This window comes from Amphibalanus amphitrite, unplaced genomic scaffold, assembly GCF_019059575.1.
Source record: "Amphibalanus amphitrite isolate SeventyFive unplaced genomic scaffold, NRLGWU_Aamphi_draft 001222F_arrow, whole genome shotgun sequence".
NCBI classification, from domain to species: Eukaryota; Metazoa; Arthropoda; class Thecostraca; order Balanomorpha; family Balanidae; genus Amphibalanus; species Amphibalanus amphitrite.
The window spans coordinates 100,746-119,029 of NW_024882716.1; the positions used below are offsets into that span (position 1 = coordinate 100,746).

The window sequence follows — 18,284 nt, forward strand, 5'->3', positions numbered from 1 at the left end:
GGATGACATTCTCCAATACGGGAGACTTTTTAAAAACACATTTTTTGTGGTCCAGGTGACGCACTAAAAAAAAACATGTGATTGAAAAGCACACATGTCCTTCGTATCGCTTCGATGTCCTGTTGGCTCCGGCTTTGACGATGTCACAAAGAGCGCATCCAATCCATTCCATTGCCTGCTCTTACCGCGTCTTGTTGGCTGTCGGCTGTCGCCTGTTACGAAGTAGGGTTTCGAACATGTCAACTTCTCCTCTCCCGATTCCCTGTCACCAGAAATAGATCATCCATCCTTCCTCTGATACAAGTTCCCTGTTATCAGGAGTGAATATGTTAATCGCCCATCGGCCATTGTTCCCTTGACCCCTTCCCTGTTGCCAAGTGAGTACCTATCCACTGCGGGGGTTGTTTCCGTGACCTGTGAATAGGCAGCTGCAGCTCCGATTGCCCGCTGTTGGCGGAGACAGCTCGCTGCCACTGCCCGCCGCAAACACGATTTTCCCCGGAAATGCAGCCAGCGCTGACGTCACAACGTTTGCGGCCATTTTTTGCCGCCCGGAAAATGGTCGGTCTGGTCTGGTGCGGTGCGGGACCGCAAAGCGTCGTCAGGTGCACGGCGGCACAGACACGCTGAGCAAATAGAGTTGTCGTGTAGTCGCATGAAACTGTCGGCTTCTCTTATATCGTGTGGGATTCGAAAACTGCCGTCAGGAAATAATTCACGGAAGAAAATGCTGGATATGTTTTAATCGCGGCATATCACGTAGTGCATTAACATTCAACGCAAATAACTGAATAGATGGTAGCTGATTCGGCTAACAAAGCGGCTAGACAGTCATGAAGTATTTTCGGTCGTGACGGGATGGGCAAATGAGTCACGCTCAGCTCTGCGGCACGCAAATGTGACGTCATATTTGGACCAGAGTGAAACCAGACGTCAGTGACGTCATATATTACCAGCTACGACCTTCAGTCACTCTAAATAGTATACGTCACTACGTCAATACGAGCCATGCTGTCGCGCCGTGCCGTGCCGTGCCGTGCCGTCTTTACCGTATCCGCCAAGCCGCCGCTCTGTCCCGTTTTTCGGCGACGCCGGACGGCCGTGTCTGCCGACGCTGTCACGGGGACCGAGGGACGGACGACCCGTCCGGACGGCCCAGTCCCCGAGAGGTGTATAGTACGATGATGCATTGACTCCTCAACCAGCTGACGTTTACGACAGCGACAAAGGGCGCGGAACATGGATCGATTGGACATAGAATATATGTAATCAAGGATCTGAATCAGCGCCGGGTTTTTGTCGGCCTGCCGACCATGTCGTTTAACATTCCATGTCTAACATGCCAGTCGCGCTCGACTCTGTCTTTTTGTGACAATCTGTACAATTAAGGAGGTATGCTCGCTGGTTTGTTCCTCGGCCGGTCGGCTCGCCGCGAGCGCCGGTCGTTCTCAGTCCGCCTTACCCCAACCCTCCTCGGTCGGCCGCCGACTGACGTCATCACACCGGTGACGTCATCACCGCCGACTGGACACGAATGACGTCACTGTGTGAGGACTCAATCCCAGCCGGTGCCAGCTGTGGCGAAACCGGTTTTACGGTGATATCTGAAAAAGGCGGCTAAGGTCGCTCTCCCCAACCATGGCACGGGCTATTTTGAACGAATGCCGAGCTGGTGCTCTCTCAAAACCTAAATCTAGGTATCACGCACATATTATCATCCGTTCACACGCAGACTTCCTGTCAAAATTAGGGCAGCGCCGTTTGGCAGGGCTCACATGTTAGTGAAACATCTCCGCTCCAGGCTCCTTATTTTGGAATGTGTGTCTTCATTGCGAGTGCTCATCACGCAGCGCGTCACTCCCCGTAACAGTGCGCCACTCCCCAGAGTGCGGCACTCCTCGCCACCGGGCGTCGCTGCTCGCCACCGGCGCTGCTGCCGGTCGGCAGGCAAGATGGCGTCGCTGGGCTTATTGAAACGTCAGCCGGGGCGTTCCACGACAAATCGACAAGTGCCCTGCACCCTCATATTTTATTTTTTGCTTAAAATTGGTCTAATGGGTTGTGATGGGCGGGGAAGCCAGCTGTGACAAGGATTTTTTTCTTCGAACAACGGTTTCCGAGATATAGCCTCGGGCAATTCCTGGAGGTCGCGCTGCAGCCCTATGTTTGGCGGCCTATAACTCAAAAACTATTGGTTTTCTACGATAAAAACTTTATATGGTTCAACTCACAATCAGCCAACAAACATTTTGGCCATCTCGGATTTTCAATTTTTGAAAATTTTGATCACGTGACCTTTTGACCTATTTTTCGAAGAGTGACCTTGATATTTTCCCCACTGAAAATTGCAATTTTGTCTGATGACGATTAAAGCCTTATCAATTGTCATTCATATGCGAAAATAAAAAAAGTGGATATCGCCCTGCGTTGACCTCAGGTCAGGTCATTTTTATGACCTGTCCATTATTACGAGCGGGAGCGACAGCGAGATCTCGAGAATAAAGCAAGATAGCGACAAGCGGTAAACGGTGCAGGGTACACACGGATAAGGTCTATAATTTTTACTGAGGTCATTTTCAGGTCAGGTCAAAGATGACGTCACAGGAGCAAAAAGGAAGTCAAAATTGCGGCACAACATATATATGAAGTTTTTCTCGAATAACTTTCAAGGTATCCCAGCTAGGAACAAACCAATAGCACCATCGTGATCCTCTCGTCGATCCGCATCGAAACATATGTATGTTGACCTCGAAAGGTCGAAAGGTCAAAAGTTGACCTTAGGTCACGTGACGAGTGGGAGCGACAGCGAGATCTCGAGAATAAAGCAAGATAGTGACAAGCGGTAAACGGTGCAGGGTACACACGGATAAGGTCTATAATTTTTACTGAGGTCATTTTCAGGTCAGGTCAAAGATGACGTCACAGGAGCAAAAAGGATGTCAAAATTGCGGCACTACATATATATGAAGTTTTTTCTCGAATAACTTTCAAGTTATCCCAGCTAGGAACAAACTAATAGCACCATCGTGATCCTCTCGTCGATCCGCATCGAAAGATATGTATGTTGACCTCGAAAGGTCGAAAGGTCAAAAGTTGACCTTAGGTCACGTGACCTAAGGTCAACTTTTGACCTTTCGACCTTTCGAGGTCAACATACATATCTTTCGATGCGGATCGACGAGAGGATCACGATGGTGCTATTAGTTTGTTCCTAGCTGGGATAACTTGAAAGTTATTCGAGAAAAAACTTCATATATATGTAGTGCCGCAATTTTGACATCCTTTTTGCTCCTGTGACGTCATCTTTGACCTGACCTGAAAATGACCTCAGTAAAAATTATAGACCTTATCCGTGTGTACCCTGCACCGTTTACCGCTTGTCACTATCTTGCTTTATTCTCGAGATCTCGCTGTCGCTCCCACTCGTCACGTGACCTAAGGTCAACTTTTGACCTTTCGACCTTTCGAGGTCAACATACATATGTTTCGATGCGGATCGACGAGAGGATCACGATGGTGCTATTGGTTTGTTCCTAGCTGGGATACCTTGAAAGTTATTCGAGAAAAACTTCATATATATGTTGTGCCGCAATTTTGACTTCCTTTTTGCTCCTGTGACGTCATCTTTGACCTGACCTGAAAATGACCTCAGTAAAAATTATAGACCTTATCCGTTTGTACCCTGCAACGTTTACCGCTTGTCGCTATCTTGCTTTATTCTCGAGATCTCGCTGTCGCTCCCGCTCGTAATAATGGACAGGTCATAAAAATGACCTGACCTGAGGTCAACGCAGGGCGATATCCACTTTTTTTATTTTCGCATATGAATGACAATTGATAAGGCTTTAATCGTCATCAGACAAAATTGCAACTTTCAGTGGTGAAAATATCAAGTTCACTCTTCGAAAAATAGGTCAAAAGGTCACGTGATCAAAATTTTCAAAAATTGAAAATCAGAGATAGCCAAAATGTTTGTTGGCTGATTGTGAGTTGAACCATATAAAGTTTTTATTGTAGAAAACCGATAGTTTCTGAGTTATAGGCCGCCAAACATAGGGCTGCAGCGCGACCTCCAGGAATTGCCCGAGGCTATATCTCGGAAACCGTTGTTTGGAGAAAAAAATCCTTGCCACAGCTGGCTTCCCCACCCATCACAACCCGTTACACCAGTTTTCAACGAAAAATAAAATATGAGGGTGCAAATTTAATTTTTTATTTGTCGATGGAACGCCCCAGCCGTCAGTCTGGCACGCCGCGCCCCATTGGATGCGCCGCCGCCGCCGCCGCCGTTGCGACACAACCGGAACGAAGTGGCACGGGCGGCGCGGCGGCGGCGGCGGCGGTGTGCGAGCGAGTGTTCGCTCTGGGTATGTTGATGTAGATGAAGCAAGGGGCTATGCGCCGGACAGCATTTAATTGATCTACTCACAAGGACAATATCAGAAGGAAAAAAAACTGAGGAATCTTGCAAGATGTTTAAAGAAAAAACTAATTTACCTCATTGCAACAGAATGTGTCAATCAACCAACACTGACTGACTATATACAGCAGTTCCAAATGACACAACACAACAGAGCTAAATACACCAGGTGTATGACAGACAAAGCCACGCTGCGGCCAGCGTTTTTACCGACTGGTATTCGATCGTTAGCGGCGAGCTAACAGGAGCGTCACGGACTCCCATACGACCGGCTGCCGTCGGCGAGCGACCCTCCCGGACCGGTTCGCTGGGCTCGCCTCTGCGGCGGCACTGATGGATGTAAATTGAACAGATTGGAACACGGTCTGATCCTGTAATACAAAGCGGCTCGAATGTTGGGCAGCATTTTTACGTCGAATATGGGATAAATCCGGTGGCTGTCGGGACGTGCATGGCATCTGAGTGGTGCCCGGCGCTGGCCGACGCGCCGACGACCGTTAGACGCGGCGACGTTCGATCTGACTCATCGACATGTCCCGTGAGACGTACACACACCGGTCGAGGATACTAAATACGGACAGCTAAGGTGCAAGATGTCATGCAGCGGGTGGCACAATTTTGACCCCAGGGGGCGCCCCGGTATAGGCAGACTTTTCATCAGACGGCTTTTCTCTCCGCCGGGACAGCTGCCGGGGATACTGCACTGCCCAGTGGGCAGCTGCCAGGTAGGGTGGTTAGCTGCCGGGGAGAGAATGGTAGCTGTCAGACTGGAGAAGGAGTTGGTAGCTGCTGAAGGGGGCTGGCAGCTGTAGGAGAGCGATCATCAGCTGTTCAGCAGCTCCCAGAAAGGGATGTGAAGCTGCCGGGTGGGAGAAATCTGCACGAAAATTGGGCAGCTGCCAGCCAAGGAAAGGTGGAAACTGGAAAGAGTGGCTTGGACAGCAGCTTCTGTGGACTGTGGAGTCAGCTAGATATCTGGCTAGAGATCGTGCTCAACTGCTAGAGAGGAAAGATCATGGCTACCGGGGGATAAGCGTTCAGCTGGTCCTGAGCTGTTAGTTAGTTTTTAGGTCTTTAAGCGGGACTGGGCAGTGGGCTGTGGGGCTGTGGGGCGGCAGGGCGGCGCGGTGGGGTGGCGGCGCTGGCCTCAGCAGCGCTGCTCCCTCCACAGCCCCGGTCTGATTAACTGCTCTGCTAGAGCACCACTAACTGCCCATTGCAGCTACCATTGTGAGAAACCTAATTGGAGATCAATTAATTGTGGGCGGGCGGCGGCTCGATCGCTCTCGTCCCGCTCCCTGTTTGCTTATTGCAACGGTTGATTTTCTAATCCCACGCTAATGAAGTGAGTCGTTGAAAGCTAAATAATTTAAGACATGGGAGGCCTGATTGCAAGCGCATGTGACGCCTTTAATTGCTGGGGTCGAAATGCTAATTAACTGTTGCAATTCACTCGGTGCTTGAAATATGCAAGCCTGAGCGAGAACGTGTTATAGCGAGTACGGCAGCTGACTCGCCTGTTCTGCTGGCATTACCCGAAATGAGACATGTTTCGACGGAATGACAAATGCTCCAACCGCCTCGCCAAACGAATTGCCGTCGCTGAATGTCCAATGCTGGCTGTATGTTCTCGTGCTTAAATGAAGGACGTAATACACATTCCTACAGTCCGCACATTATCATAATGAGCACGAAACACGGGTAGTAATTACATTCTGTTGAATTGATAGCCGCAAATAATTCATATCGCTTTGCTTTGTGGTGTGCTTTGCGTTTAAATAGTCAGGAACTCCTTAACAGTGCATGCATTATTATGGTGTAGCACATAACTTACACTGTCAGAGAATGTTTATTTTTCAGCAACAGCTTTCTGACAATTTAACCCTCGCCGGCCTATAGGGGGTGCCGCCCCCCATAGTTTTTTTTTCAAGATAGCTCCGAACACGCTGACGATAGAGAGCTGAAACTTGGCATACCTGACCTTTGATTCAAGTCGGATCTTTTGACACCAACCGCATTTTAGGTCAGGTCAGGTCACTGTCCTATGACGTCATAAGTGAACCTCTGCACGGTCTTCAGATGTCGCAACTTCGCAACGCCCTCACTGCCAGAGGAGATGTCACAGGGAAATGAAACTTGCAGGATCTAGTATCCATTATGAGTCTCACAACTTGTATATCTCGGATTTTTCCTAAAGGTCCTATGAGGTCAGGTAATTTTCGTGACCTCACCATTATAAGTCAATGGGGAAAATGGAAACTGCTATTCTGGCGCCGGGAACGATCTCCAACTATCTCAAGCACACAGAATCGTGATGTGATTTGATGCAGTCCTTGCAAGGTTAAATGCGTCACTTTTGCAATGTTGACATTGCGTGACGTCATTTATGACGTCATCAAGGTCATATTAGTTTTTCGTCAATAACTCTGGATCAAATTGAGCTAGCGAGTCGGGAAAGCCACCAGTGGACTCAGGAAGACCTGCCGAATCGAATGATATGCGACATGATCTCTTTCGACCAACTTCGTGACCTGGGGGTGCTGACCTGATCTTGACCTGAGGTCAACACCCTAAGTTGACCTGACCCGAACAAAAAGTATATCATTCGACGCGCCTGAGCGAGGCGAACACGATGCTGCCAAAATCGCGGCTCTGCGGCCATTTTTGCGAAGTTATTCACCAAAAACTGAACCGTACCTTGGGGCACTTGACCTGAACTCAGAGGTCACCGGTTGACCTAGGACCTTAAAATCGGGTACCAATCTCTGCGTCTCGTAACGGCGCACACGCTCGTTTTTTTCGCGACGCGCTAGCTCCACCAGGGGCGAAACAGCGAGGGGGGGGGGGTCGTACCCCCCCCCCTCCTCGGCCGGCGCGTATGTAGAAAACCAATAGGTCCGGCGAGGGTTAACTGAAGGTGCGAAAGACATAGAATGGCGGAAGACACCTTCTGCACCATAACGTAGTAATCAGGCCTTTAGAGACCCATAAACTTCAGTATGTGGAAAAGCTCACAACGGAAGCCTTCACCCCTGCGTCCGGTCTCATCAGTAGGCCAGCGGTATCCCGTTGTCGTCGCGTCTCGGTGCACACTGATGTTGCGTTGCGGGCGTCTCGGCGCACTCCGGTCGCTCCCAGCGCTGAGAGACGACGCGGCGATAGTCTCCGGCGCGTCGTTTTTGTCTTCGCTGTGTTGTTGGCCGGCGCCGCGTTCGTCACTGTCGCCCACCACTTGTTGGCCGACCGTCACCTGTCGGGGCCGGCGGCTGCTGCGGCCGACACGGAGATGCCGCTATTGTAGAATGGCAGGCGCGCCGTGAGCGAGAAAAGTCAGTCTAGGACGGGCCGTGGACGAGAAAAGCCAGTTTAGGAAGGACTGTGGGAGAAGAGTCAGCCTAAGACGGGATGTGGACGAGAAAAGTCAACCAATGGCGGGATTTGGACGAGAAAAGTTCGTCTATGACGGGCTTTGGACGAGAAAAGTCAGCCTAGGACAGGCTGTGGACAAGAAAAGTCAACCTAGAGGATAGGCTGTGGACGAGGAGTCGAAAAAGTCAGTCTGAGACGAGGCCGTGGACGAGGAACATCAGACTGAGATGGATTGTGCTTTTTTTAAAAAGAAATTTTGTCCGAACGGATGAATGGGTGGCTATGGGCCCGGGTGCCCCGCTAAGCAGTGCTTGTTGCGAATGACACCACGGACCCACCACCCCACCTTGCCCGCGCCCGGTTCACCGGTGATAATTTGGATCGAAAGTTTAACGTGCCGCAGGTAGATGGCGGCACGGTCCTCCCGGGTCTAGCGTGGCCCTCTCTCGCCAGTTGCCAGCTGGCTTAATATAGGAACGCGGGTCAAACGACGTGGAGTTTCCCGGCCGCGAACTCGCTGCCACCGAGTTACGAGACGGACGCCTTATCCACTAGGCCACGGGGAGGGCCTACATTGAGGACATCCGTCAGTCCAGAGTGAGCTGGATGGGAACATGTCTGTCTGAAACGGACCAAAGGTGGAGTAGATAGCCGCAGCACATCCGGCTGAACCATGTCAGGACCCTAAACGCCGTCTGGCCCCTATAGCATCAGACCTGTCCTCACTCCCCAGCCATCTGGTACGAGCCATCTCGTAACCATCTCGTAGATGCGGACCGTCGTCCGCAATCGGCATGACAGATGTCGGCACTCCGCGTGTCTGTCATACACGGAGTGTCCGTCTGCAGCGCGGCCGACAGGTGCATTTAGCATGAGTTCCCGTCTATCTGACGCAACGCTACCGACCACCGGACACCTCTGCGCCCGTGCTGACAGTTTTAATGAATAAATGTTTAGTGGTATGACCAGCATCCCCTTATAGCAACCCTACCGCGGCTGTGGTAGACAGAGTTACATATCATGAGACATACCATACCATAGCAAGTAACAACCCGGCCAAACCATATTGTCTAGTTTGACCAATCACAAACTATGACCTGTATGCCACTATGCATTGAACTGTCCCTCTAAAAGATGACAGCCCTTGCTAGACCAACTAAAGACCATCGAACACTGAAGACCAGCTTTGTTGCTTGATAGTTCAGTGCCAACTCATGCCTCTCAACTCACACCCCGGACTTTTGAATTCCGTCGCCATCACGGATGGCCATTTCCAATTGCAGAGAACCGTCACCATCACCTGGGAGCCTCACCAGGCCATCGAGAGACCCATCCTCCAATATCATGGAGTCGGGGAGGATGATAACTCATAACCGAGGACCATTAGCTGGCGCTGTGAATTTTTCCCCCGCGACCTTTCCTCTTCCTGCAAAAGTCGTCTTTTATTGTCGAGGACAATGCCTCACTGCAGGACTCTGTGTTCAGGATAGGCGAGGACCGTCCATTACTACAGCAAACCATTTTTGCTGAGGACTTTCTTATCAGTGAAGACTATTTTATTGTTGAGGTTCCTTCTCTACCACCGAAGACTACCATCCGCCGCTCAGAGCCCTTATTTGCCGATGAGGACAGCTCACCTTCCACCGTGAATCCTCCTCGAAGCGTACCGCGGATTATTGCTTTGCACCACATACCACTGAGGACCGTCTGGCGTCTACACTACAGCCCCGTCCCTCCGCCCCGGACCGGCACGAGACAGACTCGGCGCCGGTCGCCGGCCGCTCACATCTCTGTCCAGCTGCTGATAGCAGGCAGCGATACGCTAAACGGCCGTCCACCGTCTGCGACGAAGACATTATTCGCGGCGCATTCTAATCGGATGGGACAGCGGGAGCGCCGCGCCGGTCCGCACGACTGGGTGCCGCTGACAGCGGGACGCTGCTGCTGCTGCAGCGGAGTGCAGGTGGCTGTGACCGGGAGGTAGCTGTGGACGGGGATGCCTGTGGACAGGAGGTGGCTGTGGACGGGAGGTGGCTGTGGACGGGAGGTGGATGTGGACGGGAGGTGGACGTGGACAGGAGGAAGCTGAAGAAGAAGGTGACTGTGAAGGCAGGGAGTGGCGGTGAAAGAGCTTGATGAGGAAGAACTGGTGAACATGGTCAAGACCTGTATCACTATTCACTTTATCAGTGATGACAGATGCTGTCTGTGGACCAGGGCCTCGGCTAACATGTTAACTACTGGGGCAAATGCCCCAGTAGAGTCGAGGAATGCCCCAGTAGTGGTCAGGCTTTGCCCAACCTCCACAAAATGAGAATATATCAATATTAACGTACATTCTTTCATTCGGGAGCGGTTGAAGACGTTTGTGGCAAGAAATCAGGGGCGGCGGAAGAGGGAGTGCACGGTGTGCAGCTGCACCCTCAATTTCCATCCAAAAACATAGGCGTACAGCCCACCGCTAAAGTAATGTAGGGTTTTACCAATCTCAACGATTGGCTTTGACTGGCGACTGTTAAACCCTAGAACGCCTAGGGGGGGGGTGTATCAACCCCCCCCCCTGGGGGGGGGGTTGTAAAGGGGGGGGGTTTACAACCCCCAGGGGGGTTGTAAAAACCCCCCTGAGGTTTTTTCGAAGTGCACGCTAAACGGCTTGTCGTAGCGGGCTGAAAGTTTCAATACCCTCTGGGGCAACTTTTGCGCATCTTTTGCCGAAAAAAAATTGATCGGGTCATGTCAGGTCACGGAGTTATGACGTCATAAGAGGTACAGCCTCCGGCCGACAGTTACCAAACGTGTGCGCCGAATCCCTAGGTTTTCTGCCGGTGATACCCACATTGTTTGATGGATCATGATGAAACTTCCCATGCATGTTGGGACAACCATTGGCTATCGTGTGGTGCAAGAAAATTGACCGGGTCAGGTCAGGTCACGGAGCTATGACGTCACAAGAGGAACAGCGTCCGGTACTATTTTTGAAAAGCGCCCGAACCACTATTTTGCTAATTCTTGTCACCTCAATGGGAATATGCAGCAATATTAGCTTCTATAGGGAGCAAATGGACCTCCCAAATCCAAAAATACAATCAGATTTAAAAAATTTAAATTTTGATTTTTCGCATTTCTGCCGCCGACTGTGACCTTGCCGACTTCCGGCGCTCCCAACGCGCCATTTTTAGAGCTAGGGAAACGAAATACATACCAAACGATAGAGAATTGATCAAGGAACACGATAGTGAAGGTTTCAAGTCGATATCTCCCACCGTTTTGCCGCAATCGCCGCGGAAAGTTGAAAAAGGTCTATTTTTCCGAAAATTTGACCTTTGACCGGTCAAAAGTAGGTCAAATGTTGACCTAGGACCAAAAAATATACCACCAATCGCGAGATCTCGTTGAGAGCAATCCGTTGGTTTTTTTTCCGCTAAGCTCTACGACCTTCCGTTTCGAAACGCCAGGGGGGGGGGGTCGTAACAACCCCCCCCCCCCCTGGTCGTTCGTGTTATGAGAAATGGCCTGGTCGTGCGAGGGTTAATGCGGAGTGATCGAAAAGAAGATGTCAATAGCTAAAGTTGCAGCTGCAAGGGTGACGATACATATAAGCTACATTCAAAGTTTCATTGTAGTCTGACTAATCGTTCCTAAGCTTCAGAAGCAGAACATACCCATGACTGAAACCGCACATTACTTCTGCTGTGGACTGTACAGTGTACATTAGCAAGCATATCTTTTTACACCCCATAATCCATCTTCGTTCGAAAGAGCGTCAAAAATAATGACGAAATTACTTCAGCCACTTTTTTGGTGAGGTCAAAGGTCAGGTCATGGTGAAGGCCAAATTTCGCCGATTTTCAGGTCGAATATCGACAGTTTACAAGATGCCGACGCTTAACTCGGGAACCAATTAGAGCTACAGCACCGCAGAAAAACGCATTTGATAGCCATATTAGCATGCTTTCTGGTTAGTTCTCTTAGATTTGACCTAAAGCCAACGGTTTTGCCTGCAAGGGGCAAAAACTACTAAAGACGATTTTGGGGGAACAGTTTTTCTGCAATAACTTTTGACTCATGCCTTGCACGAGCCAAGGCCCAATGCAAGCGCTTTCTTTTATCCGACATCGTGTTTCTCTCGTCAAGACGCATCAAATTAACTACAATTTGACCTTGAAGGTCAACTTGAAAATTCGACCTCAGGTTCAAGTCATGATCTGACCGGAAATTGTCATGTTGCATATCAGTCGATCTGCATCGTCTAACCAAACACAACTAAGGCATTTTCATCGCTCTAGCATGCCTCTTTCAAAAGTTATTCGCGAAAAACTGTTAGATACCATTCGTGAACTGAGATGACCTCAGGGACATAAAAAAGGTTCACGGGTGCTATTTTCATGTTCAGTGTGTCAAAGTCACGTACAATGTTTTATAGTGTTTAGAATAACTTTCGTCCAAAAGAGGTGGTTTTGAATTTCTCCCATTGACTTATAATAGATCGGTCGCAAAAGTGAGCTGACCTTAGGTCACCGATATGAAAATTCCGAGATATAAATTTTGTACATGCTGTTGCCCTTATCAATCGCTGAAAGTTTCAAAGCGATCGGTCACTCGGTGTAGCTACGGCATACATGGAAACATTTCATGAGGTGAGGTCATTTGAAGTGACCTGGTGACCTGATCTTGAATGACCTTGGTCTGAGATTTTTACAACACGTGTAAAATTGATGGGTGATGGAGCGCCGCCGTTTTTTAGATATCCGCGAAAAACCGCAGGAAAAACCGCAGGTGTTCAAACCCCCCCCCCCCCCCCAGCAGGGCGCCAACACACTTTGACGATTTGCCCCAGTAGTCAAAATTCCTTAGCCGAGGCCCTGCTGTGGACGGAGCTGGTTTGAGGAATTTCTGTTCCAAACGTCCGACGCTGGTCATCTTTGTCAACACTAAGGTAACGATACATCTCGGACAATCTGATGAGACGTATTTCATTTATGATTGCCGTCAGTTCGAACGGTGCTTAGCTCTGAACACAGCGAGGGGCGTTTTGGGAAAAAGGACCTGCCGCCTTTGCCCGCAAACCACGCCCTGCCCTTTCGTACCGCGCCGTGTCTTACCCTGAGGCGGCCGCCAAAGACGGCCTGCCGGGAATCGGGTGTCGTCGAGCTTTCGTGGCTGCGTACACGATCACACTCTTTGTTCGTTTTGCTGGTTACCAGTGCAGGGCATAGAACACGAGTTGTGAGCCACGACAGTAAACTCAGATAGGTACTCGTATTAGGAAGGAGAAGTGCATATTACATGACGGCCATGGGTCTAAAGCTAGACCAGTCATGGTAACGTCAAAGCAATGCCAATTTTTAGCGTCACTACAGCGCCTTGGAAGCCACAATAGCAGTCAGGGGTGGCACCAGCAGTGTAGCCTGCAGCAGCGGCGCCGGTAGTAGCGGCAACAGCATGCCAGCGGCACGGGATGCAGCGGCGGCGCCACGATCTGTGCCCTATCGGCCCATCTCACGGCCAGCCGCGCCAGCATCACGCCAGTCACGAACGATAACACCGCAATTAATAGCCGCACCGCTACTGATTCCGGCGCGGCGTGACGTCACGGCGACGCATCTGGCGCACCTGCGGCCGCCAGCGCCGCAGCGCCAAAAATGTCCCCACAAAACGTTCACAATGAGCCCGGTAATTGTCCACAATATGGACATTAATTACTATGGGCCCGCGAAAGCGGCATCATTGTGGCAGAGTTTTGTGAAGAAGACGGCGCTGCGGATGGTACCGGCGACGCGGACTGTAATTAAGAGTCATTATCGGAGCATATGCAGCGGACTGCTCTCCTAAACACATACATACGTACACACACGATTCAATGGTAATAAACAGCGGCGCCACAATTAGCCTCTGTGCCAGCAAACAAAATTATCCGCTCGCCGACTAAGTGGCTCAATTATGACAGTTTATGTGTCGGTCATAAAAAAGAAGCGGGAGCTAGAGCCCCGAACGCTTCATTTCGCCAACACCTCGCGGTCCATCTGACATTGTTCTGAAATGGAGACCGCGGCCCCACCGGCACGGCCTTCCGGTCGCACCTAAAATACACACTGGTGTGAAGCGTGGATGGGCTTAATGTGTTCAATTCATGATGACAATGGGTAGAGGATGACGCCGCGGTTCTCGAGCGTGCCCTGAGGTCGTTGGAAATCTTCCGAGTACAAGTTATGGTTCATGCGTTGGGTCATCTCACTCAAAAATGTCTTCCTCCTATCTTCTCATTTTTATCTATGCATTTTCATCCATTTCTTATTTCTGTCTTCCAAATACATTAAATCTTGACAGTAATTCTTTTTCTCTCCTCTCTAGCTCCTTCCTTTCTATCCTTCTTTCTGTTTTTCTTTTTTTCTTTCTTTCTTTCTTTCTTTCTTTCTTTCTTTCTTTCTTTCTTTCTTTCTTTCTTTCTTTCTTTCTTTCTTTCTTTCTTTCTTTCTTTCTTTCTCAAACCCCCTAAATACTTCTTGTCTCCTCCTCCTCTCTCTGCACAGTCACGCCGCATTGTCAGTCTCAGCTGGACAGAGGGCCCCGCCGACCGTCCCATCCAGCTGTCGTGTCGCCACGTCACCAATCCGTCGCCAGTGACCGGCTCAATTTGTTGTCTCGTTGGACGGAGCTCCACAACCACCAGACACCACTGACCGCCATCACACCACCGTCACTCACCAAGCTTCTGTCATCCTGCTGAGATCTGCAACAGCACCGCTAGCTCTGGGGCGAATGTGGCGCACAGGAGCTGAATTGGCGCAGCTGGGCCTCTGCGCAGAGGCTCTCAATTGAGACACGGCCGTAGTTCATTCACGCTGCAGTTGCTATTAGCCTAACGGCTGCAGCATCAGCGTAACGCCGTTTTGAATTCCCGCAATGCAGTCGTTATTTCATTGCGTGTAAGTAGCAACGAATTTTAACTGCCCCGTAAAGGTTATTAATTGTTGATTAATTCTATTACTCATTTTCGCAGTCGTCTTGGGATGGCGCATGCATTAATGCGCCGGCGAGGCGGTCCGGTCAGCTCTTAGTGTGGCCATTAAAAGCCGGACTTTGTGACTTAATGATCGGGCATGACTAAGGGCGTCACGGAATGGACTGCACAGTGCACACGCGGCACCAGTGGAATGGACCGGACGCAGGACCGGCGGAATGGAAGGGACACGGGACTGGCGGAATGGGAGGGACGGAGTCGGCGGAATTGACGAGACATGCATGACCGGAGGAATGGGCGGGACGCAGGACTGGAATGGGCACGGGGCCGGCGGTGCGTCCAGCAGCAGTCGTATGCAATAAGAATTGCCACTTGAGTAGCAGATACCGCGGGCTGAACAGCGGGCAGAGCTGAACAGATACGGGGTGTGTGTGTGTGTCGCTGAGCTGAGCTGGGGCTGAATACGATGTACGAACACATCTCCCATAAAACCTGCATGCTTCATTTGATTTGTCTACATATAAGTCACAAGTAACAACGCAAGCTCTGAACAGCATGTTAAGTGAAATGTTATTAATCGATAGGCATTCGACAGATTTTGTTAAAACTTCATGAAGACGTGCAGTGATCTACGGCCATGAACAAAAGCTGCATAACATTTGGTGCTATCACTAATTAAGCTCTTCATTCCATATCTCCTCACGTGTACTGAGTGGAATGGGCTGTGTGGTTACGTTTCGTATTTTATAACAGAGGGAGCGGGAAGGGAAAATTACTTCAGTTTGTCAATGCTCCATTGTGGTTTTAAAACTCCTTCATAACTGTCATGTTTCCTTAATTAACAAAAGTATCAGGCTTTCATTAATAAACATGGGGTGGAGATTTATCATCATATTTGATAAAGTGGCAATGCGGTTTATTTAATGTTTAAAGCTATAATGCGACTATACAAAGTCGTGCTCACGAGCAAAATATCAGTTGGTATTTATAGTTTTTATGAGATGATGTCTGAAACGAGCGTTTGCTGGAATATGGACTGATTTGGTGGATTTTCACGAGTTGTGTGGCTTCGAGGAAGTGGCCGGATCGAAGGCCGTCAGAGCGTGATTCTCCGGATCGGAGGCTGCGGGGTAGCCCGCTGAACGTGATCGAGCTGAGCCGATCGGTTCGATCACAGCAGTGGCGTGCCGAGGAGTCTGGTGGGCGGTGGTGACCAGAGGCACGTGAGCGTTGAACGCTGAACCCTGCTGAATAAGCAAAGATACTGGCCTGGCCACTCCGTAACTCAGTATCCAGTGCTCACTTGGCTGTTGACTACAGTTCATTGGACAATGACCATTGACCACTGACGACTGACCGCTAACCACTGACCAACTTTTAGTGACCACTGGCCAATGACCATTGACTACTGACTACTGATTCTGACCACTAGCCAGTAACCACTGACGGACTGACCACTGACCACTGACCAATGTCTGCTGACTGACGGGGCGTGCTCCTACCACCACACCTCCCCGATCCCCACCGTCCCTCCCTCTCGGTGCAGGACGCCCACCACCGTCCGCCCGCAGCCCGCAGCCGGCGCTATTGAAAATAATCGCCTCATGTCTTGGCCGTTAATCCAGTCAGACGAGCCCGCACCCCGCTGCAGCCTGGACGGACGGACTCGAATTAGCCCGTGGTGCTGAGACGTGCCAGATCGCTCGCAGGCGATCGGTTCGGCGGCAGGGCTGGGTCATGAGCGCCACGCCCCGTCTGACCGCTGACTCACGGTTGAAGGCGAAGCAGGAAGTCGCCAACTCTGGACTCAAAAGAGTGGTAGCAAAAGACCTATATTTCAATTCCTGGACCTCACGAAGGGACCTTTCGCACCTTAGTGCTCCGACGCGATCAGCTTTCCTAACCAATAATTTACCGATTGTTGTCTGACTTGTAATCCAAAGGAGAGGTGCAAAACTGCATAACTTGCGGGCTGAAAGCCATGGCCAATATCAAAGCATCGTACCTTTTTATTTGTGGCTTCTACCCAAGGAGGTTTATTTAACTATTGAATTATTGCTTTTCTGTGAACTATCATAAATTGCACTTAATGATAACAACAGGTCGGCGTTAGGAAATTATTTGCGCTTTGACTTATGGTCAGTTTCTCCCTTCTGTATGGCTGTCAGCATTAGCAAAGCGCACTACCCTGTCATTCTACCACCGCCACAATGTCAACAGCGGCGATATGGGTGAATTCTGCACCATATAATGGACAGGTAGGAGTCAAAGTAAAGGCAATCACAGCACACTGTGCGGAACTCAGGCTCTAATGGACATCCGGCACGACCCAAACGACCCTCTGCGGTCACTTAGACTCGTCAGTGCGCCCTTCCGTCGGCTGTCGGTCAGGTCACCGGTCACCGGACAGGACCATATACGCGGCCGGAATGACTTGACCCGCTGCTGCAGTGCCGAGCTGGCTAGTGCGTCTGTATTGCAGTGCCCCACTGTCTCACTACAGTGTCCCACTGCCTCACTGCAATAAGATTGCAGAGTTGAGTGCAATGCTGCGTGAGGCCTGCAGACAGTCAATGTGCAACGCTTATAGGTATAATGTCCGACCCCATACCTATGCAGTATGCTTGTATGAACTAACAGCGACCACTCAGAGTGCGTTACAGCGACCACTCGTAGATCTGCCCAGACATCCCCCAAAGTCCCGCGTCCCTCGGTTGCTAGCAGGTGGGAGCACCGCGCGATAGCAGCCACCCCCTCGCCGTGCTACGACCACCGCCGTGCTCGCCGGGTAGGCGTGGCGCTACGGCCCCTCGGTCACGTGATTCGGCGTGTCTTTACAGCGCGCTGCGGACACGCGAACTGTGCTCGCCGGCACTGCTAGGCCGATAGCCAGCCCCTGCCTGCTGCCGGCACGATGCGGACACCATTAGGACTCATTAGACTTGAAAGCATGTAGGAAAACACGCCGGTGGCTGTAGCGATGTGCCGATTGTGGGGCTCGGCTCGGCGGCTATTGGACAGTTTGCCATTCACGAGAGGTGAAGCCCGTCCACCGAGGAAGTTCTGTCTGCGACGGTCGTAGCGGGCCCCTGAGTAGCTGGGAGTCATATTAACATTACATTTGCTGAAATGTCTGATGATATGTATGCACTTGGACTGGAGGGAATTGTCGTCATTAAAGCCGCCAAGCATAACTAAATGAGACCTGCCGACAAAATCCACGCAGTAAATTTTCGCCAGCTAGTTATTTTATTATGCTGACTATGGCTGACTATAAAACTCTGAATGAAACAGCTGCAAATTGGCACATGATATTAATCAAAGTCTTCATGACTCGTGACGCCCCGCAATCATTTATTTCGCTCAGCATAATAATTTGCCAGTGTATTTCTGTCGACGGCAAATTATATCTTCCGGTCGTTGAGCTGTTGTAACGGTGGAATGTGAGTTTTTGTCCTACGGTTGTGAAAGATCTTTACATCGAAGTAACACACGCCTAAGGCTGAATTTGAAAGTAGCACACTCCTAGTGGAG

At 50.4% G+C, this 18,284-nt stretch overlaps 1 protein-coding gene across 1 annotated transcript in view; it reads left to right on the forward strand.

Moving 5' to 3' along the window:
* The window catches only part of LOC122371253 (homeobox protein EMX1-like), a 52,119-nt gene that overhangs the window by 30,575 nt on the left and 3,260 nt on the right, over positions 1-18,284 (forward strand). The gene's annotated exons all lie outside the window — the stretch shown is intronic.